Here is a 19303-nt window from a genome sequence, read left to right on the forward strand (position 1 = left end):
CTACTTTTTATGTTGTTTCTTATATCAAAGACTATTGTAGTTGAAGTTCTAATGCTATAAAAAGTGGAATGGATGGTAGGAAAATCCTCACCTTTTGAACCTGGACTAGAAACAAAAAGAAATGCTGAAGACCTGGATCAGCCTCTTTTGTTAGCTCATTTATAGATAGTACAAACTGTGAGACTAAAATAATTAAAGGATTTTTGTGCTTTTCCTGTATTTAATCTCATAAGAAAAAATGTGGGGCAGGGAGCCAAATGAAAAATGCAAATGAAAGCTCTGAGAATTTTTATAGAACCTATTGTAATAGTAGAAAGACAGAGAATTATATGCCAAAGATTCTTAATCTACTACAAACTAATGAGACAAAAGATAAAAGTGTAATATTCTCTAGTGGCTACTGCTAAAGTAGATGTGCATTTTAGAAGATGTGATTCCATCATGGCCACCTGCAAGGATCTGAGGTACTGTGACTGAAAAGCACCTTTGAGAGGTACCGCTAATTAGATTGACCTCACATTATTTTTTTAAAATTTCAAATAAACATTGAAGCACCTCAAAACAACAATTGATATAATGCTGGTGCTGTGTACCTTACTCAAAGGTAATATTTAGGGTCTGTATCCAATTTACATAGAAGAAAAGTTACATATTTCTACAAAAAAAACTTTGCAGCAGGCAACAGAATAGAAGAGGCATTTCCCCTTCTCTTTCATACAGAATGATATGCTTCTCTGAAGGTGATGCTTGTCATCTGCACAGTTTATTAATATGTGCATTATTATTTTTTTCATTAAAGTCTACTGTCCAATTGTTTACAGGCATTCTATTTTAAACTCATTAAGAAGTAGCCAGGAATAACAATCTCCTTAACTTCTCTCCATTGCTACATAGCTGGGAATAGAGGGAAAACACTTACCTGTAACTGTTGTTCATTGATAACTTCTGTGCATACACAAATTGGTACTGCGCTTGTGTAGGCCGGCTGCAGACTTTTCTTTCTAGCTTCAAAACTCCAAAATTGGGGTGGCCTGCCCATTTGGGAGACGGCGCATGTGTGAGTTTTTTCACTGAATGCATCATGTGCTCCTGAGGCGGGGTCCCCCCTTTCCTCAGTTCCTGCTAAGCTTGCTTAGGCAAGCTCTTCTGAATCTATGATTCAAGATGAAATAGCCTCCTTTTTCTTTTCTTTTTTTGAAGTAAGAGCTCACAGTGGGGCAGGAGGGAGGGAATGTGTGTCTGCATAGAAGACATTGATGAACAACAGTTACAGGTAAGTACAACTCTGTTTTCATCTTCTGTCTTGCTGTGCAGCCCCTATGTTCGGACCATCAGCGAGCTGCTCACCTGAAGAGGAGGGGTGAGTCTCTTACTGAAAAAGGGCCTTTCCAATATCTGCCTCTTTTCTTGCTTACAGGCCTACAACATAGTGGTGAACAAAGGTATCGTCCAATGGCCAAGTCGCCACTCTGAAGATGTTGATTACTGGGACATGGTGAACAAAAAAGAATTATTATCTAAATAATAAAGAAGAGCTCTTTTAATATCCAAGGTGTGTAGTGCTTTTTCTGTGGGACAACTGAGGATGGGGAAGAAAACAGGCAAAACAATATCCTCTGGGAGGTGAAACCTCGACACAACCTTGGGGAGGAATTCTAAGCTGGGATGCAATACCACACGTTCACTGAAAACTTGAGGAAAGGGGGATCAATCCAAAGAGCACCAAGCTCGCTGACTCTCCTGGCAGAAGTGACTGCCAATAGAAATGCCACTTTCCAAGAAAGAAAGGCAAGATGACAAGTGGCAAGCGGCTTGAAAGGGGGCTTCACAAAGGAAGCCAAAACCAAGGATAGCAACCACTGAGGAATGATGCATGGCGGGAAAACATTAGACAGGCCCTTTAGAAACTGCCAAGCCAATTTATGGGTGAAGAAGAAGAGAAGAAGAGATTGGATTTATACCCCGCCCTTCACTACCCAAAGGTGTCTCAGAGCGGCTTACAAACTCCTTTCCCTTCCCCTCCCCACAACAGACACCCTGTGAGGTAGGTGGGGCTGAGAGAGCTCTTGACAGAAACTGCTCTTTTTCAAGGACAGCTCTTATCAGAATTATGGCTTGCCCAAGGTCATCCAGCAGGTGCAAGTGGAGGAGTGGGGAATCAAACCTGGGTCTCCCAGATTAGAGTCTGTGCACTTAACCACTACACCAAAATGAAGGCAGTTATTCCCTGAAGCTCTTCATGGAATGTGGCAATGGTCACCAAATGTGTTTTAATAGATGACACTGACAAACCTGACTGAACTAAGGAAAAAAGGTAGTAAAAAAATCACAGGCAAGGGGCAAGTGAAAGGGCATTCCCTCCTTGAAAGAAAAGACCCACTTTGGTGTAGTGGTTAAATGCGGATTCTAATCTGGGAGAACTGGGTTTGATTCCCCATTCCTCCACTTGCAGCTGCTGGATGACCTTGGGCAAGCTATAGTTCCAACAAGAGCTGTCCTTGAAAGGGCAGTTCTTGAAAGAGCTCTCTCAGCCCCACCTACCTCACAGAGTGTCTGTTGTAGGGAGGGGAAGGGGAAGGAGTTTGTAAGTCACTCTCAGACTCCGAGTGAAGGGCAAGGTGTAAATCCAATCTCTTCTTCTTCTTCTTGATACAATCCAAGCCTTGAAACGGGACCACTTCCTGTAACAGGAGTATCTTGTGGAAGGCTTACAAGCCTGTAAAAGGATCTGGAGGACCTCTTATGAAAAAGAATGACCTAGTGACTCTCCAAGCTGTTAAATGGAGTCTTGGCACATTGTGGTGAAAGAGAGGGCCTTGGACCAATACGTCTAGGGCTAAAGGAAGGGTAAATTAGTTCCCTTGAGCCAAGTGCAGCAGCTCCGGAAACCAAATTTGCCATGGCCAGAAGGAAACAATCAGGATAGCCTGAGTATGATCCACCCACCTCTTCCCTAGGACCCTGCTGACCAGTGGAAAGGGGGGAAAGCATAAAACATGGCCCAGGACCAGGGGATCTGAAACACATCCCCTAGAGATGCTAAGCCATTGCCTGCTAATGAGCAGAACTCTGGAGACTTGCTGGAGTCCGCCATGGCAAACTAGTGCACCAGAGGAAACACCAAGCCTCGAACACTGGAGTGAAATATTTGTTCTGAATGGACCATTCGTAACTGGTGCGGTAACACCTACTTAACCTATCCACTTTCACATTCAAGGACCATCACTTTAAGGCTTTCTGCCCTACTGGGGGGCAAGAAACCCATACCCACAATGGAATCAAGAGAGGCCCCAACAAATTGAGCCTTTCGAGAAGGTTCTAGATGAGACTTTTCTACATTCAGCACTAAGCCCAAGTTGGTGCAGGTACTATATATCCTGTGAATCTGATCTGCCAGTAAGTTGTGGTTGTGCACAACTATCAGCCAGTCATCTAAGTAGGGAAAGACAATGCAGCTGTGTGTGCACAAGTGGGCTACTACAACAAGCCATACATTTAGTGAAAACCCCAGGGGCAATAGCCAAAGCAAAGGGGAGCACTGTATACTAAAAAACCCAAGTACCTTGGCAAAAACATAGACATTTTCTATGTGATTGATGGATGGAAATATGGAAATAGGCTTCTTTTAAGTCCAAGACAGCAAACCACATACCTGGGGTAAGCAACTCAATAACCGAAGATAAGGAGACCATCCTGAACTTTGAAACAATCAAATGTTTATTTAATGCCCTAATGTCTAAAATTGGTCTGCATCCACTATCCTTTTTATCAACCACAAAGAATCTTGAGTGGAAGCCTACAGAGAGCAAACCATCAGGAACCTCCCCCCACTGCCCCTTTATGTAAAAGTTCCACTAGCTGAATCTTTAATTCAGGATACGGGTTGTCAACAGCTGTATATGCTAACTGACAAGGGGGGAGAGAATGAAACTCTTAACGATAACCATTAACAACAACAGATAAAACCCAAGTATCAGAAGTGATAAAATGCCAAGCACTGGCAAATTGTGCCAGCCTATCATTAAATTTTGGCTCACCCTCAACTACAGGGGTGGTCAGTCATAATTTGTGTTGGTGTTACCCTTCATCCCTCCGAGATTCTTGTTGTACAGGTCAAGACCTCAGGGCACCCCTGCAATTTTCAAAGGTAGGTGTTTGATACAGACAGTGAGGATACACGAAACGCTAATGAGGTGGTTGCTACTGACCTCTATAGAAGGCAGTAGGGAATCCACGTCGCTGTCGTTGGAACTGTTCCTCTTGGGTAGGTGTTGAAGGGTACATCGTTAGTGACTGAGCCGTCTGTCTATTCTTTTTCATAGTAGACAGGAATCCATGGGTGGAATGAGTGAGCAAGGTGGAACATTCAAAGGGAAGGGAACCCTAGCCCTGGTCTTAAGCGGGAGTACAGTATTCTGAAGCCATGAATGCATCTGAGAACAATGGTTGAAGCCATGCTTCTAGTGGAAACCTCAGCAGAATGCTTCCCAGTGTTGATCTCTTGTTTAGATAACTTGATGGCTTTAAAGGTAAAGGTTGCCTTGCTCGAAAGCCAGTCGAATCCGACTCTAGGGTTGCGGTCCTCATCTCCGTTTCAAAGCCGAAGAGCCAGCACTGTCCGAAGACATTTCCGTGATCATGTGGCTGGCATGACTAAACACCAAGGCGCACGGAACACTGTTACCTTCCCACTGAAGTGGTACCTATTTATCTACTTGCAATTTCTTGCTTAATTTGGCGAAACGTTTGGAATCCTCTGGGATCTGGTTGAGATACTTAGACAGGCTTTCCCACAGGAATAAATGGTACCCACTCATGATGATGGTTTCATAGTTCACTATGCGAAAATTTAAGGCAGAAGATGAGTTAAAGTTTCTCCCTATATAGTCAAGCCTCCAACTTTCTCTATTGGTTGGGTAGGCATGCAGGTCGGCGGTGCACTTGCATGTCCTCAATAATGATGGAGGAGAGTCTCAGGTGGGTTGAGAGGTATTGTTTAACCCTGTAGAGGTTCTCAAGTTTACATGGGGTAGCTTGTGTAGATGCCAGTCTCTCCCAAATGGGAATTGTGAGGTCAGACAAGCCCTCTAAAATAAAAAATACCATGGGGGTGGGGATCTAAGAATAGAGCTGACTAAGAATTTTGTCCTTAGGTCAACTATCAGAGGTCGCCACGTCGATTTCTAGAGCCTTGGACATGTGCAGCATCTACTCACTATATAAACTGAGATCTTCACTCTGGGAGATTGGGTTCAGTTCCCCAACGGCATTGTCCAGGGATGTATCTGATGCACTCTCCAGACTGCAGAGAGAAGCAACAGAAGCTTCTTCGACTTCATGGTACGGAGAGCAGAACAACCGCTTAGTTGGGAGGTTATGAGCACAGCTGATCCAGGGATCCCGCTCCTCTAGATACTCAGGATGGTCCTGGTCCCAACGTTATAAATAAGTTGGTGACATAAGTAGGTTGACCGAGTGTAACAAGTTGCTAAGTCAGAGCAGCCCTTAGTTCCGTATGTGAAACCCGAGCAGCAGGACTCTCTGGTTTGTGTTCATTTGGTTGAGAGAATGATTTTGGATGAGATCCTAAGTGGGGAGACGAGGTCCATTGCAGAATCAAAGCCGAGTCCAGTACTGCGCCAGTGCTCTCAGACTGTTCTGCCCATTTCAAGGAACTGGTAGATAAACCAGACTCCTTGTTGTTCTTAGACTTCTTATGCCTCTTGATTGGCGGTTCTGAATGGGGTTTAACCTTCCTGGAGGGATCAGGAGATGGCGTGCAAGGACAAGCCCTTCCAAACTCAGAGACAACAGAGGCAGCCTGTTTGGGGGGACAAGCCAGTCATACAAACCGTCTGAACTGCCAGAACGGAGCAGACCAAAGGAGGGCCAGAACCATGACGAGCTGTCAGAGCTGGAGGTGGAGCTGCAACCCAGGGACTCCAACTAGGGCTCAGTTTCGCTGGAATTGAGGACAGGGCCTTCTCCCACAATGCAGCTTTTAGGCGGGATACTCTTATCAGCACAAGCCTTAGCAATGAACTACTGACAAACGTGGCAGGCACCAACATTGCGGCCCTTGCCCAAACAAAGAAGTCAACGTTCGTGTTCATCTGTGTGGGTCATTTTTGTAGAACACTTTTTGAACAGCGCCTTGGAAGGCATTCTCTGGGACCAGAGGCACACAATCTCTCAAAATAGAAAAAACTACTTCCCAAGACACAAAAGGGACAGCAAATGTGAGGAACCTCTTCAGAAGCCAAAACACACTCACAGCTAGTGAAGCAATGTCAAACAAATGGAGCAGTACTAGAAAAGCATCCACTTCTTGTGGCAGCAAAAAAAGAATGGAGGGAAGGAAGCGGCCCACCTCAGGAGCATGTAATGCATTTGGTGCGAAAACTCACACACGTGCTGTCTGCCAAACAGGCAGACCACCCCGATGTCAGAGTTTTAAAGCTAGAAAGAAAATGTGGCTGGCCTGCGCAAGCACAGTCCCAACGTGGGGCTGCACAGCAAGACCGAAGATGAACCAATATTTGCCTTATGGAATGGATGGCAGATAAACAGGTAGAGAAAGTGCAACAACTGATTAATGGAAATATGGGTGGGAGGAATTATGTTCTTTATACTTAAGCACTTATCCAAACAGAATGCAATCTATGCTAAATCTCCTCCACATGACATAAACTGTTCTGCTGTTCCAGTGTCCCTCAGGGTTGATATGATATAACAAATATATAAATAGAGCTAGTCATCAACATACAGAAGTCCCTAAAGCCCTCGCACTAGAGTTTAACTCTGGATACACAGGAAGAAAACTCCAGTGACATGTTCTGACAGAGAGCAAAATTAAAGTGTGCGCACCGGTCTAAATGTTGGCGAACACTACAGACAAAGGTGCCGTTGTCAGAAAATTTCTATTTTCAACACCTTTGTTGTTGTTGTTCAGTCACACAGTTGAGTCCAACTCTTCGTGACCCCATGGACCAGCTCCCGCCAGGCCCTCCTGTCTTCCGCCGTCCTCTGAAGTTTGCTCAATTTTATGTTCGTTGCATCGATGACACTGTCTAACCATCTCATCCTTTGCCGTCCCCGTCTTCTTTGACCTTCAATCTTTCCCAGCATCAGGGTCTTCTCCAGTGAGTGCTCCCTTCTCATTTGGTGGCCAAAGTATTTGAGCTTCAGTTTCATCATCTGGCCTTCCAGGGAACAGTCAAGGTTGATTTCTTTTAGGATTGACTGATTTCAGAGTCTTCTCCAGCACCATAGTTCAAAAGAATCTATTCTTCGGCGCTCGGCCTTCCTTATAGTCCAACTCTCGCAGCCATACATGACTACTGGAAATACCATTGCTTTGACCATGCGGACTTTTGTTGGCAGGGTGATGTCTCTACTTTTTATCATGCTGTTTAGGTTCGCCATCGCTTTCCTCCCAAGGAGCAAGCGTCTTTTAATTTCATGGCTGCTGTCACAGTCTGCGGTGATCTGGGATCCCAGGAACGTGAAGTCTGTGAGGGGGTCAACACCTTTAGTGAACTGTGAAGGCCAATTCACATAATCAACTGTGCACACCTAGACGTGGTTTGAGCACTTACTTGTTTGAACTAGAATCATAATGGCATGATGATCACTCATGTCACTGATCAGTAAACAATAACCTATCTAGGTCAACTGGTGAAGAATTCATTCCATCTGTATTTATGCAATTGTAAAAAGTTATATGGATCATTCCTTGGAATGTAAAAGTTCATTTTGTGCCATTGGAAAGGGAAAGGGTCACTGAAGGCAAAAGATGGAGCCTCAACAACTTCAGAATAATTATACGAAGTTTACAGTGGACAGCTGGATACTGTGGAAAAGTATGCTTTTCTGTAGTAGTTTTCCTCACTGGAACCAGGCCAGTGTAGTTTTTGGCTCCATTCTGACCACTTTATAGCAGCAATCAATGCCCAGCAGTGTGTGGCAGATCATTTTTGGAGTAAAAGTGAGCCAGTAAAGGTGCGTGGCATTGCTAAAGTCTACACAATAAATTCCGCTCTTGTTTCTGTTGCTCCATCTTCTCTTGATTTGCATTTTTACTGGTATTCTTCTACAGCTTCTCTTTATTCTTTCTCATCTTGTGATTCAAGTCCCTAACATTAACAGGCTGAAAACAGCTAAACAGGGCAAGCAGCTTTTCCCTCATCCATTTTAACACCTTCCTTGCTGTCACTCCCCCCTCCCACACAAGTACTTCTTAACTGTGAAACTTCTAATTAAATCTTCTGACCTCCTGAATTTTTTAATTCATTCACCAACTTTTGCTTTTATCTGGAATAATTTAACATGTTGACTTTTATTTTTCCTTCCCAGTTTCAAAGGACAACATGTCAGCTAGACTTTTGTCACTAAAACTTTATTTTAGGGCCTAAAGCGAAAGTTGTCCCATTAACTTTTACCCCAAAATAGATCTCTGCAGGTTTGCAACCCAAAATGATTTCTCACTGTCTCCACAACATACATAGCATGCACACCATCCTATATGCCCTAAATGCAAGGCATTTTTTTAAAGTAGCCACTGTTAACTTACATTGAATCTGTAGGCAGAGCTCAAGACCCAATGAAAACTATCACATTATATTCTCAGTTAATTAAAGTAACCATAATGTGGCTACATTCTTGCCTTGCAATCAAAGGATTATGGGATCCTCATCATAGCAAATATCTAGGCTTCATTTACTCTTTCACTATAATGGGTGAGCTGACTCAATTCTTTTCTTCTTTTGCACAGTTCACTTTCCCTACCTTTGTTTTACAGCAGTTTAGGCCTCTTACAATGTAATCCTAAGCAGAGAAACACACTTCTAAGTCTACTGCAGTCAATGGACTTAGAAAGGTATAACTCTGTTTAGGATTTCACTGCCACTTATTTTGGTGCCTTTTCCAATTTATCTAAAGATCACTTCATGTGTTAAAGCACATATAGGAGAAAACACATCTTCTATTCAAACATTATATAAAATATATGGTACACAAGACATTCAAAAGTATATTACAGAAATCAAAGGTCTTGTTTTCCTGCAACAAATGGATTTTATCACAGTCCACAACACTACAATATACGAGACAGAAAGAAAAGCTTTCATTACCACAACTATGTGGTGAGATGATCTTGCAAAGGACAGGACAGCCACTTTGAAGTAGCAGGGCCATTACAATGGAATAGGCTTATAGGACAAACCATCCGGACGATATCAAAAAACCCTTGTTTACTGTTAAGGCATCAGTTTTGTTGCTCTTCAGCCGCACAGTCGAGTCCGACTCTTCGCAACCCCATGGACCAGATCACGCCAGGCCTTCCGCCGTCCTCTGAAGTTTGCTCAACTTCATGTTCGTTGCATCTATGACACTGTCTAACCATCTCATCTTTGCAGCATCGGACTTTCCTTTCACCATCAGACACATCCACAACTGAGCTTCCTTTCGGCTTTGGCCCAGCCTCACTCTTTCTGGGGTTACTTGTACTTGCCCTCTGCTCTTCCCCAGTAGCATATTGGACACCTTTCGACCTGAGGGGCTCATCTTCCGGCGTCATATCTTTTAGCCTTTTGATACTGTCCATGGGGTTTTCTTGGCAAAAATACTGGAGTGGGTTGCCATTTCCTTCTCCAGGGGATCACGCTTGGTCTGAGTTCTCTGCTGTGGCCTGTCCTTCTTGGGTGGCCCTCCACGCCATAGCCCACAGCCTCATCGAACCACGCAAGCCCCCTTGCCACGACAAGGCAGGGAGGCATCAGTACCTTTTTAAAAAAGAAATAACATGAGCCTCACTTTTTCCCTACGTCTTCACAGAAAGCGAGCAGGCACTATGTTCTGCAGCACATAAATTGACCTGTCTTCAGCAACTTCCTTCCACATATCCTCAAGGGCTGGTACATGAAAATCTGCCTTGCTGGCATTGCTGCACAGAGCTTCGTAGTAATGTGTTTTTAACCATGATATTTGAGGGGAATATACTCAGTATTATCCCTTTCAGTTATGTTGAAATGTTACATTAAAACACTTAAATCAAATTATGTTTTTCAGAATTACATTGTGTAATTACATATATGGTAACTATGCTGTTACATGAAACACATAGTGTTCTGTGCTCTAATTAAAAAGAAACATAATAATTTAAATATCACTATCATTTTCCTTATACAGGTTAAATATGAAGAACTTACCAATATAAAAGCATGTGCACTTTTACTATACATCTACCTGTCAACTCAAATTTGTACCTACATACATGAATGTCAGCACAACAAATTTATATTGAACTCTGAATTGATCTCTAAATGGCCAGTAGCCTTTTGAAACTTTTTAAAAGGGTAGAATGAACATGCTTGCAGGGGGTGGGGGGTGGGGAGTAGCTGTAATCTTCAAATCAACATGTGCATGTTCATTGGATCATATGCACAAAGTGCACAGTGCTTTCTTTGCATGACTGGAAACTAATAGTTATTTAAAATGAGAAATACTTATCTTGAAATTAAAACTATTATAAAACTTAAATCTTTATATATGGCCATTAAGTATCAATCGCTCCTCATTGCGACTTTCCCCCCATTTTTTATCCTCTATGAGATGCATTTAATAATGACTACAAATACACTTTAAGGCAGAATCTGATTTTCTAATCCGAACGTCCTTATGCCTGGCAATGCATATGCCCACCAACAAACAGGTTCTGATCGTTCAGAACACTTATTTGAGGGGAGTGAGGGGTTCACTTCCCTCCATCATGCACACAGATAAAGGCTGAATCGTATCAAATAACTGCACCAACCATTTGTCAGAGGATGTGTGCATATATCAATCCAGCACGGAGATCCACTTGCAGAAACCTGTTTTATGCACATGTCATCTTTCGCAGAGCAGGGTGAAAGACTGCTTCAGTTTATATGCCAACCCGGCACCTTACACTGCATTTTGTGCAAAGCTTTGAGAGTAGTTGCAGGTTTCATGATGTCTGCAGTGTCTGCAGAATAACCTGAAGCCATAGCACATATTGCAATTCCAATTCATCACTATAGCTCAAGGATTGGATTCTGTAGAGAATGGAAGGGGACAGAACCTTCACTGATTTCCCCTTTCACTGCAGACCTCCAGCTTTCCCTTCATGCTGTTCCTGGTGCTACCCACCAAGAATGGCATTTCAGGGGCCAGTTTGGGCTGAAGAAGGCAGGTACAGGCAATGAAGCCATGTTCCACTGATGGAAATTCTTCTGTCAGCAGAAATTTTCAGTAGAATCCAAGCCCATGTTTGAAATTGTGGGAAGCAGCACCTGACAAAAGATGATGCCATGCTTTGCAGGGTTTTGCATGCACACGCCAAACTAGTTAGATGTGCTCTCCTACCCTGACCAAGTCTGACTTGCAAAGTACAAAGTACAAAAGCTAAGAAGAGATTGTGGACACAGGCCCTATAACTTTCAAACAATGAATATACTTAATCAGCATTTCATAGTACCCTGCTACTAAAGAAATACCCTGGATGGACACAACTGAATAGAAATAAATTTAGCTTCAGCAAGCCAGAGAGCAGGCCAAGAGGATATAGCAGTGATGTGTTGGGGAAGGTGCAAAATAGGGTGTGTCACATAACAGATTGCATGAAAATGATAATCCATGATACACATTCCTTCAAGTTTATGCATCTGCAGTCATACAGAACCAGAAAGTGGAATGACCACAGTGCACAAAAAGTAGTTAAGGTCCATGGCAGGGTGAGAAGCTGGTTTCTTGAGAGCAGCGTAGTGGCACAAGCCAGCCAGTTAAAATATCAGTTTAAGAGGGTAGGAAGGCCAAGAACCACAATCATAGCAAAGGGCAAGGCAGAACTGTAGAAGAGGGTCCAAGGCAGGAGTTAACAGCTGGGATAAAGTTGGAAGGCAAGATATAGATGACAGGTGAGGGCCAGGTAAAAGAACTGTATAAAGCTGTTTAGCTCAAGTTGCTGAGCAGAAATTATAAACAGAAATATCTGGCCAAAGGTCAGTAAAATAGGATGCTAGCAACCTAAAAGAGCATAGTGTCCCTGCAAAGTAGAATCAAGTTATTTTATAAATGTGACTTTGAAAACTAGGGCCAGGATCCAGTGCGACTTCTTAGGTAAATATAAGTTGATTCCAAGTGTGCACCCAGATTTCATTTTGGTCTTCCAAACTCAGTCCCACAAACTTTGTAGAAAGATACTTTCAAAGTTCTGCAAAGACTTTTCACATGCTGGCAGACACTACTTTTGGAAAGGCGCTCAGGATTCCCAGCACCTAACCCATTGGTTTGCATGAAAGGAGAAGCTACTGGAAGTCTTTGTAGCAGCTGAAGGATGACACCAGTTGAAAACAGTTAGGAATTGTATGAAAGCAATTTGTCATCATATAGTTTGAAAATCTGATAATTTAATAATGCAATCCTAAACACATTTCCTACAGGGTAAGTCCATTGTGTTCGGTTGGCTGAATTTCCAAGTAAACAGATTTAAGATGTGGGGGTAAAGTATTTTATGTGAAAATGTTCCTACATATTACAGTTTCAAGAAAGCGTTGTTGTATTCATAAGTACAAAAAAAAATGGCCCTTCTATGTCTTCAACTTTGACAAAAGCAGCATAGTTAAGATGGTATAATTTATAGCTAATTGAAATTTGCAAATTTACCTTTTTATTACTGAACATGACCATCCTTTTGTTCTCTGCTTTAGTAAAGTAACATCCAAGGTTTGCTTCCCACCAGACAAATGGAAATGGAAATAAAATGCATGAACAGACTCTTTCCTAGAGTCAAACTAAATGTGACAGCACCCATTGGTCCAACATGTGAACACCACCATCATTTTAAAGGGATTTCAAAATGCTGAGACACTCTTGTTTAAAGTGAAAAGTTATGGGGAACAAGAATGCCTCAGCCTGCCATGCTGTGGGCCCAATCAGGATCAGGCCCTTGTGGCATTTTAAAATTCCTTTAAAATGGTGGCAGCATCCACAGGTCGGACCTCTGGATGCTGTCTTGTCTAGTTTGGCCCGTAAAGAAAATGATATTAATAGGCTGTCATGACGATCTCCACTTTCATTTTTTTAGCATTAACCACTTAATTAATGAAATAAGAAAAAATCTATAATAGTTTCTGGAAAGAAGAAATGTTTACAAGAATTCCTGAAATGGATTCATCCATTAAGTTATTTGGTGAAAGCTAAATTTGGAACACATTCCATAGGCTAACTGTCTCATTCTTTTTTCACAAGCAGATAAGAAGTCAAGGATGTTCTCAGAATCTCATCTTCTTTTTGCCTTTTATTTTGAATCAAATTTTGTGACAATGTACACCCAATGTAGTTCTGCTTATGTTGACAGACTTGCATTAATTTCCAAAGCCCAAAACTTTCTCCCCTGGATAACACAGAACTTTCAGAGGGGGAGGGATAATTAGGCTAGAGCCCATCAAATTTTACTCAAACTTCTTTTTTTTAAAAGGGTTATTTTCATTACTTAATACAAACCACAAAACTTTCCACTAGTTGGAATATTTAGTACTAACTGTTGGGCCAACATTCCCACATATACCCCCACCCCCATCAATTTAAAATTCTGGCAACAAAGATTGCAATTACAGGTCATTGTAACAGATTAGTTTTAATATGAGAAAGGAACATAGAAATAGCAAATGTATTAAATACAAATGGCAAAGAATATTGAAAAAATACATTGAAATGATCTTGCAATTGGTGTACTTCTCAGTAATTACATACATACTACACAGGGGGATAATTTCAGTCGGTCCACCAAGGGGGTTAAAACTGCATTCACCAAATGGATGTTCAAATGAAACTTTATGTAAGAATATGCAATTAAGCTGCTATGGAGAAAGAACATGCAATATGCAATAGTAATTATCTCAGCTGCCACTTATGGTGACTTTTTATAAGACATTTAATGAAGAATACACTGACACATTGTGGGCGTGTATATACACACACATAAAAATCTGTGCAACTTCTAATGCATATGGTGTACTAAAGAATTCCTCTTGTTCTAAGAACATTTTATTTCAGGAAGACAGACTTCAGGCTTCCGTTCAAAATGTCTGAAAATGGAAAATCCAACTCACAAAGGCTTTTCAAGTGCATTATTCATTGCATGGCAGATCACCAAAATCCCAATGGATGCATTTTAAAGGTCATGTTGATGAACATGTGTTGGGATAAGCATATCAGATTAATATTTATCTGAAACTGATTCTTTTTACTTGCTAAAACAACCAATTCTTACCATTCTCAGATTCTATTAAGACTTGGGACTACACTTTCCCTCTGGTAGCGGTAGTCTGCAAAAAAATTAAAGAGAAAAAACTCAAGTCACGTCACCAAATACAAAAGGCTGTATGCCAAACCGGCAAATAAATCAAATAATAAGTACTGGTTAAGATCTAAAACTTGCAAATTAATCTACCCCCATGTCACGTTTCTTTGCACTTTAGCAGTCTATACTCTTAAATATAGGACAAAGGAATCCCTGACTGGCTATGCAAACCCAAATGCTATTCTTAGCACACTGCATCTCTTTGAAGTGCACCATACCTAACCCACTTCAAATATCAGACAAGAAAAAAAATGCATTTTGTGACAGTTGCATAGTTTATCCATTGTTCTCAGACATACTACCAACTGCTTTTTTTCACTGAAGGCAGCAGTATTACAATCACACTTGCACAACGTAATAGCCCGGAGAGGGGATATTTTTGGAAATGGCACTGCATTACATAACCTCTAGCTCTCTCAAGCACTAAATGCCAGCTCACACCTCTTCCCTGAAAGAAAAAGATTAACTTACAATTTCCCCCCAAAACCTTTATTTAAAAATAATGTAAAAGAATTAAATGATGTGAAATTTTCAGGATACAATTACATCATCCACCAGGTGATTTCCTTCCAAAATTAGCACGCATAATCTAACATTTCTATTTTATTCTATGCATATTTTCATTAATTAGTTTGAGCAGATTCAGGTATGATAACACGTACAGGGGGAAAAAAGTCAGGTAAAATATTTCAAGCTTCTACATTGTCAGTCACACTTCATCCAATAGTGGACTTTGTACAGAAAATAAGTAATGCAAGATAAAATTCACTCCTGCCTTAACAGCTACACATGTTAAAATGTAGAAGGTTGTTGCAGGAAGAACGCCTGTTTCTAAAAATACACCTAAGGCAAGGCAACCATTAATATCCCCAGCTTTAAAATCCACCCTTGGCACAGAAAGACAAAGATTTAAGTCTACATATACTGCACGTTTCTTCTTCTTTACAGTCTTCTCTGGAAATATTAAACAACCAAGAGTATTTTCTTTTTTTAAAATCCCTATGAATTTGCTTACAGCACATTCCAAGCGGGAGGAGGGGGGGTTAACCTACAAACAAAAGACTTGGAAAGAGAAGGAGAAATCTCTTTAAAAGGCTGTGCATTGGGAGGAGGATGTATATACTTACAAGCAAAAGCCCCTGTTCCCTCCTCACTCTGTCCTTTCTACATGATCTGAAATACAAATGTGGATTTAAAAAGGGGGAGCATGCTAGAAGAAGAGAATTTATAGAGGGGGGGGGGAGTGGGCTGGGTAAGAGGGTGTGGGGAGGAATGACTGCACCTCTTTCACAGTGCAGCCGGGGAAGGGGGGAAAAACAGAAAGAAAAGGGGGTGGGGGCAGCAAGAGGGGAAAATCTCTCTCAGGCTTTGGTTGCCTGCCTATATTGAACAATGAGCTAATTCTGATGGTAGTTGGCGAGGCGCCAAGCGCTCCCCTCTCCCCTCCTCGCACACACCCCTCCCCCTTCCCTTTGCTGCTGCAGAGCCAGACTGCTTAGTCTGCAATAATCTGCAGCTCAAAGTCCCCCTCCCCCCTCCCATGTCTAGCAGCCGGAGAATACCCGACCAATCACTGGCCACAGACCGGGGAATGCTGGAAACTCAGCGGCAGCGACGGCGCGGGAGGGGAAGCGGAGGGCTCGCGCTGCTTGGGTCTCCCCCTCCCCCACCGTGGCTGCCGCCGGAGGTCCTACATGGCCTCTGTCCGAGCCCAAGTCTGGGCAAGTTGAAGGCGCCCATTGGTGAACTCAGGCATCGGTCAGCCCGGCCGCCTTGCACCCTCCCTCCTCCTCCTCCCTTACCCGTTGCTGCTTTCCAGACAAATAATAAAGAGCAGAGGCTGGCGGGAGAGGTGCCAGGCATGAAGCACAGCCAAGGATCTGCACAGCCGCGGCGCGGCGCCAACCCTGGACGGAGGGGGTGGGGGAGGTAGAAAGCAGTCACATACTGTAATAATAAACCTGCGGCAACGGCAAAGGGCATCTGAGGAGACGGGGCGGGAGACGGGAGGCAGCGGCTGTAACCGCCGCCGCTTTGCCTGTTCTCTGCCTGTCGTGGAGAGGAGAGAAAATGGTGCACGAGGGTTGGGAGGCGGGGAGAGAGAAGGCACCAAGCACCGACACACAAACACAGAGGCCGGAGGAGAGGGACAGGCGAACAGAGGCTCATGCAACTCCTTCAGAAGGCCAGACAAAGTACCCCCGGAGCACTCGCTCAGGCTGACCAGAGACACCACGGGGAAAAAGTAAAAGTCGGATCTACATGGATCCTCATGAATTTTTACATTGAAACGAAATAAAACCACCATCATACCGTAGACCATGTGTCAGTCTATAGGGAGCACAACAAAAACCATGCATCCACAGATTCGTGGCACCACAACAGCGCAAAAACATTATTTCAAAGCATGGATCCTCATGAATTCATATAATTTTTTATGCTGAAATGAGATCCAGGCCTCGGTTACTGCCCCAGCCCACAGCTCCCCAGGAGCCCAGGGGGAGGGCACATAAGCCCCGCCCCCTGCTCTCACCAGCCATCAGTAGGGACAAGTGGGGGGGGGACATTCCCCCGCCTCCCTGAGCCCCGTGGTGGTGGCCTTGGACTCTAAGGGCAAATTCCACCTCTCCCGCCAGAGGTCATTCTGGCTCCCCCAGCTCTCCTTCGGGCCTCCTTAAAAAGTTAGGGCCAGACTTCCGGTTTAGGCGCACTAGCAGACTCACCTCCCGGACTTTCTGGGGGTGAAGCTGCGCTCCGAAGAAGGGGGTGCGCAGGGTCACAACCCCCCCAGGGGCCCAGCGAAGGGACCCTGGCCATGGAACTTATAAGAGGTTGCCTCTTGACGGCAGAATGCCGGAGAATTGAGGCGCCTCTTCGTTCCGACGGTTCTCCGTGCTGTGAGATCGTATGGACTTAGTGACGCTGACCGGGACAAGCGCAGGAGATCATGCGGCAGAAATGAAATGAAAGCGAGGTCGAACGACCAATTATGAACGTGAGTCAATTCTGAAGTGTTAGAGGGGAAAAGATAGCTCCCCACCCCACCCTTTTGAATGGGGTGGGGAATGAGTGGGGGAGGGACGCCTCCCATGCGCATGAACTTTTGAGTGATCGAGGGGGGGAGTGGAAGAAAACGCGAGGAAAACTGCCTAGAAGTACTTACCAAAGCAAATTTAAGCGGTCAAGCGCACATTCAGAGTCTTTTTAAAAATTCGCGAAAGTAAACAAATGATAAAGATGGCGGGGAAGAAGGACAGAGAAAGACTTTTGAACGACTTGATACAAATAATGACGCAAGATGCTGAGAAGGTAAAGGAAGTGGCTGTAACTACACAGAAAGTGAAGAAGAAAGTGCAAAAGCTGGAAAGGAAACAAATCTCCATGGAAGATCAACTGTTGCAAGTCCAAATGGAAGAGGCTAATATGATCCTTCGTTTCCAGGGCGTGCCAGAGAACAGAGGGGAGAATCTTAAAGAAGTGATGAGTGAACTGCTAGCCCCAGTGACAGAAATGAAGGTGGAATCGCTGCTCAACGACATGGATGTGGTCTATAGATAATATTCAGGCTACATAAAGAAAAATAATCTGCCTGGGGAAATTGTGGTGAGATTCTCGAAGAGGCATGTCAGGGATGCAATCCTGAAAGCGGTTGCTGGAACACCCCTGGAGCCGGGGGAAAATACCATCAGAATGCTAAAGGATGTTCCATTTGAAGTAAGACAATGGAGAAAGAAGTCCAAAGGACTTGTGCTTTTCCTTCAGACAAACTCAAGGATATAAATGGCTATTTCCAGAGGGCGTCACTTTCAAGATTAAAGACAAAAAAGAAAAGATTGACTCTGTTCAGAAAGCTCAAGAATTTCTAAGGGTCCAGATGGGAAGGCCAGAGGACGGGAAAAAAGAAGAGGACAGCAAGTCCAGTGGCGAGCTAGAAACTGGTTCTTCCGGAGAGGACTCTCTGTCGGAGCAAGGGGCAGCAGCCTCAAAAAGTCCTTACAAGCTGCAGAAGAGAAGGCGAAAGGAGAAGTAAAGGCTGAAGGACTCTGAAATGTGCCTTTGAGACTTTTGTTATGGGATGATTGGGGGTACTGTTGTTAGTTTAAATCTAAGTTTTAAAGAAAAAATGTTATAAATGTTTGACTCAGTTTATAAAGGAATCAGTGATGGGAAGACTTGATGTATCTAAGCTAGTTGGAGGATCTCCTCTCTTGGGCTTTTAGTTAGTAGTGGGTGGTATGCCAAATAAAGGTTCTCTGTTCTGTCTGTAGTAGTGGGTTCTTTACTTTATCCCATATATGTAGTTTCCCCTCCCTTTTCTTCGGTTGTAGTTTTTTTGTAGTGATAAAAAATAATAAAAAATCCCCTCCAGGGGCTCAAAAAAAAAGTTATGGCCGCTACCGCTGTTCTCGGCGACAGCTGCGATGCGTGGGGCGGGGAGAAATGTTCTCCTGCCTCCCTGAGCCCTGGGGTGGTGGCCTTGGACTCGTAGGGGCAAATTCCACCTCTCATATGTGATGTCGCGTGTGATGTCACGCGAGAGGTCATTCTGGCTACCCCAGCTCTTGAGAGGGGCTCTTTAAAAAGTTATGGCCGCCGTTGCTGTTCTCGGCGGCAGCTGTGACGCCCGCGTGGGGGGAGGGGCGAAACGTTCCCTTGCCTCCCTAAGCCCCGGGGTGGTGGCCTTGTAGGGGCAAATTCCACCTCTCGCGTGTGATATCCATCACACGCGAGAGGTCATTCTAGCTCTCCCAGCTCTCGGGAGGGGGGATGGGCGGGGTGAAATGTTCCATTGCCTCCCTGAGCCCCGGGGTGGTGGCCTTGGACTCGTAGGGGCAAATTCCACCTCTCGTGTGTGATGTCCGAGCAGCGTTGCCGCTCGGACATCAAACGCGAGGTCATTCTGGCTCCCCCAGCTCTTGG

At 43.7% G+C, this 19303-nt stretch overlaps 1 long non-coding RNA gene across 2 annotated transcripts in view; it reads right to left on the bottom strand.

Moving 5' to 3' along the window:
• LOC107116681 overlaps positions 1-16202 on the bottom strand; it is a 31764-nt gene extending 15562 nt beyond the window's left edge. The window contains exons 1-3 of one of the 2 annotated variants that reach the window (XR_001482716.1): positions 16186-16202; positions 15511-15556; positions 14294-14348 (exon numbers count right to left, since the gene is read on the bottom strand). This is a non-coding gene — a long non-coding RNA (uncharacterized LOC107116681). Of the gene's footprint in view, positions 1-14293; positions 14349-15510; positions 15862-16185 lie in introns of those variants that run through there. The other variant, XR_001482715.1, reaches the window with a different exon arrangement.
• Positions 16203-19303: the final 3101 nt, after the last annotated feature.

Source organism: Gekko japonicus, unplaced genomic scaffold, assembly GCF_001447785.1.
Source record: "Gekko japonicus isolate JY-2015 unplaced genomic scaffold, Gekko_japonicus_V1.1 scaffold541, whole genome shotgun sequence".
Taxonomy (NCBI): Eukaryota; Metazoa; Chordata; class Lepidosauria; order Squamata; family Gekkonidae; genus Gekko; species Gekko japonicus.